Source organism: Lissotriton vulgaris, unplaced genomic scaffold (genome assembly GCF_964263255.1).
Source record: "Lissotriton vulgaris unplaced genomic scaffold, aLisVul1.2 SCAFFOLD_215, whole genome shotgun sequence".
Classification (NCBI taxonomy): Eukaryota; Metazoa; Chordata; class Amphibia; order Caudata; family Salamandridae; genus Lissotriton; species Lissotriton vulgaris.
In genome coordinates this window covers 1,890,001-1,901,712 of record NW_028245930.1, presented here as the reverse complement: position 1 = coordinate 1,901,712, position 11,712 = coordinate 1,890,001, and the positions used below count along the sequence as shown (strand labels likewise).

Genomic DNA, 11,712 nt, shown 5'->3' with positions numbered 1-11,712 from the left:
CTCATCAACATGGATTGTAAGCTTTTTGCAATGATTCTAGCTAACCGTCTACAAAAATTCCAGCCCTAGCTTATTCACCCTTCACAGGTTTTTTTTTAAAGAATAGACTTTCCAGCGACAATACCAGGATCTTAGCCCATGTATTGGAAAAGGAAAAACTTACAAAATCACCTACAGTAGCCATCACGCTTGAAGCCGAAAAGGCTTTCGATAAAGTTGATTGGACGTATTTAGAAGCGGCGCTGAATAAGTTTGCGCTTGGAGAAAATTTCTCGCGGATGGTAATGTCGCTATATTTCAGCCGCTCGGCTAGGGTCCGTGCAGGAGGCTCGATCTCATCATCCTTCCAGTTACAACAAGGAACCAGGCAGGGCTGCCCCCTTTCTCCCTCACTATTTTTACTTGCTATTGAACCGTTTTTATATCACATTAGAAACAATGATAGTATCTCAGGGATCCACTTTAACGACTATACGGTCAAAATTACCACGTACGCTGATGACGTTTTAGTGGTTTCGGAAGAGGCTGATAAGGCTACTCCTGCTCTCATGTCCTCAAATGAAAGCTTCTCGAGTGTAGCCGGGTATAAACTAAACAAAGATAAGACTGAAGTAAAACTCCTAAATAACTGCGGTAACAAAGAGATTATGGGAGAATCCGGCCTGAAATGGCAACCAAAATGTTTTTTAGTACCTGGGCCTTGACTTTGACAAAGACTTGATCTCTACCCTTCACACTAACGAAAATGTAGTCTTCAAAAAGATCTCCACATTACTGGAAGGGTGGTCCCCTAAATATCTTTCAAGGTGGGGCAGAGCTGAAACGCTGAATATGATGGTGACTTTGGTGAATTATCTAGCTAGCATGCTGCAGATGGATTTCTCCTCTCACTTTTTTAACAAGATTGATAAGCTCTTCAATACATTCCTCTGGCAAGGGAAGAAACCCAGAATATCATTGACTAAGCTACAAAAAAGGCGGACAGGGTCTCCCTAACTTCAGGAATTATCAAACAGCATTTCTATGCAAGCAAGGAGACCAATTGGTTGACCGTACACCCGGACTATACACCAGTTTGGCTAGATATAAAGAAGTCACTCATCGATAACATGCCTTTATCTGCCCTCCTCACCATGGATATCTCCCATCTTCCTCACTCTCGATATGTTCTCCTCAACACCAGAAGAGCCCTCCTGCGATTAGACCTTCTACATAAATTGAGAGTAAATAAGTCCAATATAGTTTCTTTATGGCGAAATCCCTCTCTAAGGATTGAAGGTGACATGCTCTACTGGGAGCGTTGGTCTCAGAAAGGTATAAACTTAGTAAAAGACCTCTATTCTGTCCCCCACCCGTTACCTTTCTCAACCCTTCAGAGCCAACACAATTTAACTCCCATGGATTTTTAAAATTTTCTAAAATTAAGCCCTATGTGCCATCGCTCACTTCTCAATTATCACTAATCTTGAAAGCGGGTCACACCGTATCCAGAATATACAAACTCCTTCTACCTAACCCTAGGAAGACACACAAACGTAATGAGGCCAAATGGGAATCAGAACTCAACTCCACCAATTTTTCGTTTGAATGGGATAAAATGTATAGCACATCCTTCTTAAATAAAATATCCCCTATTCTGTCTCAGACTAAGTATATGTTACTCAATAGGTCATACTGGACTCCTGGAAAACGTTTTAATCTCTGATTAAAAGATAATCCGACATTCTGGAACTGTAACTCTGCTGTTGGAGAACTCGCTCGTATGCTCTTCACCTGCCCCACCTTACGGCTTTATTGGGATAAAATGTATAAATGTATAGAACACATATTCAACATCAACATCAAACCTCCTAGGGAATTGTCATATATCTTTTTAGGTGTCCTAGACTCGACACTAGTCAACGATAATGACCGACACCTGATGGACCTCTTACTCACCTTAGCTTGTAAAGTCATACTATGCAAATAGAAGAATGCTAAGGATGTATCCTGTAGAATTTGGCAAAAGTGGCTGTCCTTCTTAAGAGGTGCAGACAACTCGGCTCTCCATACCTCTCCATGGCGTAAGACTAACCGGAAACTCTGGGGGTCCCAAGACGCCTCATCACTCTCATTTGAACCTATGTGAATCCATACTATCATGGGAATATATGTAACTTCCTTGTAACTTCATTGTACTGTATGTAACCACACCGCTTATTTATATGGTCACTTGTAACAGATATATTCGTTCACTGCAGTTTTTTCATCATGTGGCTTTCATGTAGACACTGGATGTAATCAACAGGCACTTGAGTACGCCAACATGTATGCAATAATTAATTTGTATGTCTTTTTTGAGTCATTTCATTTCCTTTCTTTTCATTTCATATCCTTTATTTACGTTATTTCATGTATGTATTTTCATTTGCATTTGTATTTTTCAATAAAAATGATTTGAATAAAAAAAATATATATTTCCATATTTTCATCTCTTTGATGGAGCTTGACTTAATATCTGTTGCCTCTTGACTCAAGAAACACAATGCTACATTTTCACCTTTTCAGGTACACACATTGAAATATATGTCCATTCTTCATCTGTTTCATTGAGTTTGACTTTTTTAAAACTCACACCCTGATTAAAGTATCACAATATTTTTTCTGTTTTAGAGTCAGTTTAATGCTTCTCTTCCCTGACACTAGAAATGAATTACCATATTTTCACTACTTCATGGAGCTTGTGTAAACATTCCTCTGAAACTTGAAGCACATTGCATATGTTCTGATTTCATGGATATCTTGATTGAACCATTGAGCCTTCCCCCCTCCAATAGACACTTAACTACCATATGGCCACCTAGTTTAGGGATCATAATATAAAACTCTGGACACCAGAAGCTTTCTGTGTATTTTCCCCAGTTCCAGCTAGAACGAGTGTGAACACTTACACAGCAATGCCGGAGCGCCCATCACCAACCACCAAGCTCTGATCAGAAACCTAGCCTTTGGTGACATTGGGTGATTAGATGCATTATGAGAAAACATCCCTTCTACTCACTTTACAAAGTCTGGTAATAGATGAGATACCTTGAAGGGTGACCAGAAAAGGGGTCCAAATACTGTGCCCTATATTAATACTCTTGTGTCTCCTGGCCAGACATACCCTGATAAAGAGGCCGATGGGTGTGTAGACTACAGCTTTCTCCCTGGTGGAACTCTTTAATGCTAATGGTGTTGGTTGGCCATGGTTACGCTGAAGGACCATGCAGACCGTCTAAAGACCATCCCTTCTTACAGGGACCTGCAGTGCAACCTTCCCTGCCCTAGATAGGTGACTGTCCTGAACCTCCTCAAGCGCCATTGTGACCTTTCTGAAGCTTTGCAATGTATTGTCTGTTGTATCGACATGACAGGTGTTGGTCACATTGGGACGAAACCCACAATAACTAAGGGGCACATGCACCAAAAATAGGTAAAGCGATTACTTATTAGCGATAAATAAGGAATCGCTTATTGGGATGCATGTACAGATCATGTAATTTCTAGTGAATCACTACAAATCGCTAAAAAAGACCGAACACACGATTGCGATTCGCAAAACCTAATTAACTAATAGCGAAATCTTTATTATCGAAATTGGTATTAGCTAAATCAGTAATAGCGATTTCGCTAAAAACGGTACGCTCCAGAAGCAGGCTAATGACATCACAACCAGGAAGTCATCCAGCCCATGCTTCATTCAGTGCCCTGAGGAGCTCGGAGGAGGAGGCAGAGGACTGAAGCTGACCTGAGAGACTTCACACTCACAATCCAGCTACACTACACCTAGCCAGGATGGACAACAACGCTGCAAAGACAACTGCCACGCCCAGAAAGAGGAAGAGAAAGTTCTCAGAGAGGGAACTGGAACACCTGATAGAGGGGGTGAGCAGCAAGCACGACAAACTGTTTGGTAAGTTGTCCCTGAAGGTGCCAGAAGCTGAGAAGCGCAAAATAAGGCTGTGCATTAAGGAGCAGGTAAATGCTGTGGGAGTCACACACTGCAGCATTGGCGAGCTGAAGAAAAGGCGGTACGACCTCAGGAAACGTACCAAGGATTGCATAGCTGAAAGGGTGAAGGAAGCAGCTGGCACAGGAGGGGGACTATCCAAAGTACCCACCAACACAGCCCTGGAGGACCTTATTGAGGGGACGATTGAGCCTGAGACAGTCATGGGAGCCTCCCAAATGGACACTCCCGGCACAGCAACCACACAACAAGGTAAGATGCATGCCTGTGCTAATACGCTGCACATTGTTTACCCATGCACATCCCCTCAGGCAAATCACAGTTTGCAGGAAGAAGTCCATTACACATATACTCTCACATACAATTAGCATCATGGGAGTTGTAGTCATGTTAGCCAAGTGTGCATGGATAATCACCAATGCGCAAGAAAAGACACCAGCAGTACATCCGACAGGGTGTTTAAATCTGTGATTTAATATGTGAGAAATAGGCTAAATGATAAACAGATAGAGCAACAAACTAATAACAATGCACTGTTTCACACACAGATGCATCTCCGGTGGACTCAGATGACAATGAGCTCCTCATTATTTCGGAGATACCGGCAGAGACGGATGGAGAGACTCAGCTGGACCCTCAATCCACCCCACCACCACCAACACCATCAAAACGCAGGGCACATGTACCCGCACTGCAGGAAATGGAAACTGAGCCGACCCCAGCACCCACAACAGTCCCCAGCCAGACATGTGTTCATTGGATCACTGAAATAATATCGACGGACAAAATATCGACTTGCCAAAATATCGTGGACAAAATATCGACAGTCAAAATATCGAGTTTGTATCTACAAACAGGTAAGTACAAAAATATCGAGTACAAAATATCGTTAACAATAATATAGATGTAAAAAATATCGACTTTATTAAAAACAGTGTTAAATTAAATTAATATTAAATTTAAATTACTAAAATATACTTAAAACTACTTAAATTAAATTATAATAATTAAATAATAAATGAAAATAATAAAAATAATTTTTTACAATCTTATTAGTTGACCCTGAACCCTAAAAATACCCCTTTACCCAAAAACCCCAAACTGACCCTGAACCCTAAAAATACCCCTTTACCCAAAAACCCAAAACTGACCCTGAACCCTAAAAATACCCCTTTACCCAAAAACTGAAAACTGACCCTGAACCCTAAAAATGCCCCTTTACCCAAAAACTGAAAACTGACCCTGAACCCTAAAAATACCCCTTTACCCAAGAACTGAAAACTGACCCTGAACCCTAAAAATACCCCTTTACCCATGAACTGAAAACTGACCCTGAACCCTAAAAATACCCCTTTACCCATGAACTGAAAACTGACCCTGAACCCTAAAAATGCCCCTTTACCCAAAAACTGAAAACTGACCCTGAACCCTAAAAATACCCCTTTACCCAAGAACTGAAAACTGACCCTGAACCCTAAAAATACCCCTTTACCCATGAACTGAAAACTGACCCTGAACCCTAAAAATACCCCTTTACCCATGAACTGAAAACTGACCCTGAACCCTAAAAATGCCCCTTTACCCAAAAACTGAAAACTGACCCTGAACCCCAAAAATACCCCTTTACCCTAAAACTGAAAACTGACCCTGAACCCTAAAAATGCTCCTTTACCCAAAATGTATCAATATTATTTAATTACCAATTAATTATTAATTAACAATAACAATAAAGTAAATATATTAGAACATTAGCTGTAATTATTTTAATAATTAATATTATTTTTTCCAAATTAATTACTTAAAAATAACACAAAATTAAATATATTAAAAATTTACTCTAAATAATGTAATTAACTAATTACAAATAATTAATTAACAATTAATTACTAATACAAAATATGTTCAAAATTATATTAATTAATTAACTAATTAATATTAATTAATTATCAATTAATTATTAATTAAAAATATTAACAAACATATATTAATTAATTAATTATTATTAAATTACTTCCCACCCTATTCCCCTATAAACCCACAACCCGCTACAGAATTACATTACGCAATTATTATAAAAACAAAATTCATTTAATAAAATATTTTATAACATTAATACACACTATTCACACATATTATTGCATAAAAATACACTATAAAATATTATATATTATTAAAAATTCGATATTTTTGCTATCTATATTTTATACAGTCGATATTACTTCACTTACCTGAAAAACGATATTTTTGTAGTCGATATTATGTCCAGTCGATATTTTGTCCAGTCTATATTTAAAACTCGATATTATGTCCAGTCGATATTTTGGAGTCGATATTTTGTCTGTACACCGTGTTCATTCACCAGCTCCAACACCAGCATGTGGCTGAGTCAGACAACCGCGCAGGTCCAGGAGCAGGATTGCGGCAGAATCAGGACCAGCTCCGAATGTCTATGCTGGGGTTGAGTTGTAAATGTAAATATAAATGTAGTATACTTGTAAAGCGCACAGCTGCCCCAGCAACGGGGCGTCCGGGCGCAGTATAACCCTAAGGAACCCTTCCTGGCTCTCCCTGTGAGATGCCCCTCCTGGGCACCCCCAAGGTGAAGCCAGGCATCCCAGTGTTGTTGGGGCCGTTGTGGAGATTAAGCAAGCTATTGCCCAGAGTTGCAGCGTGGGACCCATGATTAGAATAGGCACCGCGGCGAGAATTATGGAGTCCGCGGACATTTAGCCCAAGACCCTGCCGCGTCGGGAATTGAACCCTGGTCCCGGGCCTGATCTCTGCTTCAGAGTCTGCCGCTTCTAACCAGTGAACCACACTTCTCCACGAGTTGCCAAGCTGGCCAAAAACATGAGCACGATGTCAGACTATGTGCGTGCCCTAACAACAGTTGTTGCAGAGGGGAATCAGGAAATAAACAAGAGCCTACAGGAGTTCACCTGTGCCATAATAGCAGGAAAATGCACTAAGTGCAGGAGGCATCGGCAGAGCTTGCTTTGTCTTTCTGCGAATACTAGGGCCATCACCAAGCTCTGCAACAGTACTGCTGTCTTGTCACACCACTTCGTGTCACTGCAGATTGACCTAGGATATTACTGTGGGGATGTTGCTAAGGCCTTAGTCCAAGTGACCACTGCTGTGGAACATATACAGTCTGGGACAGTGAGTGCCAGCAACTTGGACGGGGAGGAGGGTAGTGAGGGGGCATCGAGCAAGAGTAGCGTGTCCGTGCCGGAGACGACTAGCAGGAGGCGCAGTTCAGGCAGCTCAACAGCCACAGGCACACATCAGGGTGATGTCGAAGAGCCATGCAACAGGAGGCTGGGGGTACATGACAAGAAGCACTAGACATGCATTTCTGCCTCTTTGTCCATGGTGGTGTAACCATGTTCCACTTTAATATTGTGATTGCACTCCTGTCAGTTAACGATTGTATTTAATTTCATCAACCAATGCAATCACCGTCATGTTTCCTAAACATGAATATTTACTTTGACCTGTGCTCATGTGAATAAACATTTGCATTCAAAGATATTTTATGATGGCTCGGCTCAGAAGTGATGTTGTATGATGTATGTCTGCCTCTTCTGACCTTCAGCTGTGTTTGGCACGTGTGACTGTCGGTGTTGTGCGGGTGGTTGAGCATCCCGATCGTTGTCATTTTCGTCCCTCTCTATGGGTTTCCCCCTTCTGGTCGCAATGTTGTTCAGAATGGCACATACTGCTACAATCCTGCAGCAGGTCTCGGGGTTGTATTGCAATGCACCACCAGTCTTATGTAGGATACAGAAATGACTTTTCAGGATCCCGAATGATCTCACGACCACATTTGTGCCGCGTTGTAGCGCTGGTTCTGTGGTGTTGCTGGGTTAAGGTAGGGGGGCAGGATATATTCCCGCAAGGTGTATGCGCTGTCACCTACAGGGTGGGAAGCAAAGGGTTAGCCACAAGAATGCAATTACATATGGGATAATGATGTAACAAATAGGTATATGTATGTACCAAGCAGGTGTCCCTCTCAAAATTCACAGTTGAGCAGACGCCTGTGGATGCCACCCTGCCGGAATATATATGAGTTGTGTGTGCTCCCTGGAAATTGTGCCACTGTGTCCGTAATTATGTGCTAGGCATTGCATACGACCTGGACGATGATCGAGTGATAGGACTTCCTGTTACGGAAGATTTACTAATTGGCTGAGGGGGACATGTGTGCAGTCAATGCATCCTATGACATGGGGGAATTGGGCCACCTGGTAGAACTCCAGTTTGGTCTGTTTCAACTGCTGTGGGGTTGTGGGGAAGGTGATGTGGATATGTATAATTGTCAGCATGGCATCAATGAATTTACGGAAGAAGTGTGAAAATGCGCTTTGTGAGATGCCTCCGGCTACCACCACAACCCCCTGGAAACCTCCGGACGCCAGTAGGTGCAGGCTGCATAGTACATTGACGTACGCAGGAATGGCATTGCTCCTATGGGTTTGGTGCTGCAGTAGTGGTTCCAGGTCAGTAATTAGGCGCATTATCATGGCACAATTCAGACGGTACTTGTCATATACTTCCTCGTCATTCCGCTATAATACGCACTCCGAATACCCTCTCCTGGATTCTCCTTCTGCGCTGTGCTGCTGCATTTATTCTCATTATCCTTGCAAGCACGTACAGGGCTGCCATTTTGAAAAACGTACGAGTTCTCCAGTGCCATTTTTGAAGGGGTTCAGATAGTTTACACCTGTGAAATGTTTTTTTTTTGTTTCATCAACTTTACTTCCTGGTTGAGATTCCCCTTATTCTGCTCATGCTAAATTGCGATTTTAAAGAGTTTCCGTATTTGCAATTTTTGATGAATTCCTTTGCGATTCTTTATTTGCTAACCGCTATTGGCAGGCGCAATTGATGTTTTCGCTATTTTTGAATCCCTAATTTGCGATTCGGTAAATTACCGGGGGCTTTCTGTGCGATTATTTTGTTTTTTCGCTATTGGGGTTGATGCATTGGAATATATTGTTTTGCGCTCGCTAACGGCCTATTTTAACATTTTGCAAAACGCTGCTTTGCATTAATTTATGTCAAGGGGCGTTATGGTACGTGGTCGTTGCCAAGCAACCATCCATGCTTTTTTATGCTAAACCCTATCTACTAACATTAGTAGATATGGTTTAGCTCCCACAATTAATGCCGCTGAAACACAGATGTTAAAAGGAAATGTAAAAAAAAACGGTCCAGAGATTCTATCCTGGAGGATATTGCCAATTTGAGGTAGGAGGAGGCTTACTCGAGGTACTAGACCTTGCTGTCCTCTTAATACAAGAAGTTATAATACCCAGTGAGTGCATACTCCTCCCGAGTAAATATGAACATTCTTCCAATCTGTAGAAATTCAAAGTTTCAAGCAATTTTTATTTTCTGCTTTTATTCTACAAGTTTCGATCCTGGTTCATAGATTGTCATCATTCGCTAAAGGTTTACAGGAATAGTTTTATTTAAACGTTCAACAGCCAGTTTAATTTAAACATTTAACAGCCGACACGTGTTTCGCCCTTTAAAGCCCTTCGACTTTAAATGATACTTACTTCTTTTTAGCCTTGAGAAAGCCCTGGTTCAAATGACCGCTAAAGGGCAAAACACGTGTTGGCTGCTGAATGTTTAAAGAAAACTGACTGTTGACTGCAGGCACCACCAGGAGTGGAGCCTGCGGCTTAATTTGACTCAACACGGGAAACCTCGACCCGGCCGGAAAGGATTGACAGATTGATAGCTCTTTCTCGATTCTGTGGGTGGTGGTGCATGGCCGTTATTAGTTGGTGGAGCAATTTGTCTGGTTAATTCCGATAATGAACAAGACTCCGCCATGCTAACTAGTTACGCGACCCCTGGTGGTCGGCATCCAACTTCTTAGAGGGACAAGTGGCGTTCAGCAACATGAGATCGAGCAATATCAGGTCTGTGATGCCCTTAGATGTCCGGGGTTGCACGCGCGCTAAACTGAACGGATCAGCGTGTGTCTACCCTTCGCCGACAGGTGCGGGTAAACCCACTAAACCCCTTTTGTGATAGGGATTGGGGATTGCAATTATTTCCCATGTACGAGGAATTCCCAGTAAGAGCGGGTCATAAGTTTGCGTTAATTAAGTCCCTGCCCTTTGTACACACCGCCCATCGCTACTACTGATCGGATGTTTTAGTGAGGTCCTCGGATCGGCCCCGCCGGGGTCGGCAATGGCCCTGGCGGAGCGCAGAGAAGACGATCAAACTTGACTATCTAGAGGAAGTACAAGTCGTAACAAGGTTTCCGTAGGTGAACCTGCGGAAGAATCATTAACGGCGGAGCGGTCTGAGCGACCGATGGCGCCAGCCCGAAGCCCTCGGCCGCCTCCTGCAAGCACGCAGCCTAGGCACAGGGCCCAGCCCTGCCCTTGGGCGCCCCGGCTGGCGGAGCAGTCTGCGGCCGCATGGGGCACTCGTGTTTAGGACCGAGACTTCGGCAGGCCTCTTCCCCCCTGGGGAGGGCCCGACCGACGCGTGAGGGACCGGGCGTGGGGGGCGTCCCCGTCCCCTGTCCCTCTCCAAGAAGGAACCCAAGTTCACCCGGCACAGACCCCCCCACCGTGGGGTAGGGGGGGTTAACCAAATGGCAGTGCATCATCGGGCTGGTACCACCCCTCCCTCAAAAGGCCATGGCACCGGCTGGGCCCTCCCGCACCCGAGCCCCAGCCCGAGGGAGGGGGCTTTCTCGTGTGGCAGGGCGGCGTGGAAGCGAAGGGGCCGAGGGCCTGCCAGGGGACCCTGGCTCCTCTCGGTGGGTGGCGTGCGGGATGGGGAGCCGGCTGGCTCTTCCCTTCCGGCGCCTCCGAGCCGGGCGAAGGGTGCGGTGGACTGATCGCCAGCTCGCCGGCACGGCTCGGGCCACCCAGTAACAGACGGTTGACGTGCAGGTGGAGTGACCCTGCCTCGTTGCCAGGTACCCGGTTTGGCCTGGTCCCTTGCAGCCGGGCCGAGGGGTTTTAAGACTCGCGCGGTCCCTCCCGGTTACCCCGGGATGGATCGGCGGCTGCAGGGCTGCCTGCTCCTGTCGCACCGGGAACCCCCTTCCTCGCCCGTGGGAGGGGGGGATTCCCGGGCCGAGCGCCTGGCAATGTCTTTTTCGCCCAACAGTGCAGTCTGACTCCCAGAGGGGAAGCCTTGAACGGGGCGCGCGGGCCGTCTCGTCGTGCGGGCAGCGGACGGACAGCGTCGCCTTCCTCCCGCCTCTCCTGCTCCCGCAGGTGGGCGAACGTTTTCGAAAAGTTGCCTGTGATTCTTGGCAGTTGATCACTCGGCTTGCGCGTCGATGAAGAACGCAGCTAGCTGCGAGAATTAGTGTGAATTGAAGGACACATTGATCATCGACACTTAGAACACACCTTGCAGCCCCGGGTTACTCCCGGGGCTACGCCTGTCTGAGGGTCGCTCGATCGTCAATGGCCCCGGGGCTTTCCCGGGACGCGGCTGGGGCTGTCACAGGGTTAGCTCCGCTTCCCCTTCGTCCCCCCACAAGCTCAGATCGCCCATGGCAGGGTCCATCGTCAGGTCCTGCCACAGAGCTATGCCGCCGGCGCGCCTGGCCCCCGAGACAGGGTCCCGGTGACCGGTCCGCCCCGGGACCCATCCGGGGCTCCTGGCTACGTGCCGCGCGTGGCTGTCTGTGGTGTCCCACCGGCTGCCCACGCACACGCGCCTTG

General features: G+C 45.3%; 1 non-coding gene and 1 pseudogene across 1 annotated transcript; both read left to right on the top strand.

Annotated features, from left to right (window-relative positions):
- The first annotated feature begins 9,165 nt into the window (after positions 1–9,165).
- On the top strand, positions 9,166–10,312 carry LOC147666242 (18S ribosomal RNA; annotated as a pseudogene).
- A 974-nt stretch (positions 10,313–11,286) lies between these two features.
- On the top strand, positions 11,287–11,440 carry LOC147666241 (5.8S ribosomal RNA). The gene has a single exon (XR_015304864.1). It is a non-coding gene; the product is annotated as a 5.8S ribosomal RNA (ribosomal RNA).
- The last annotated feature ends 272 nt before the right edge of the window (positions 11,441–11,712 follow it).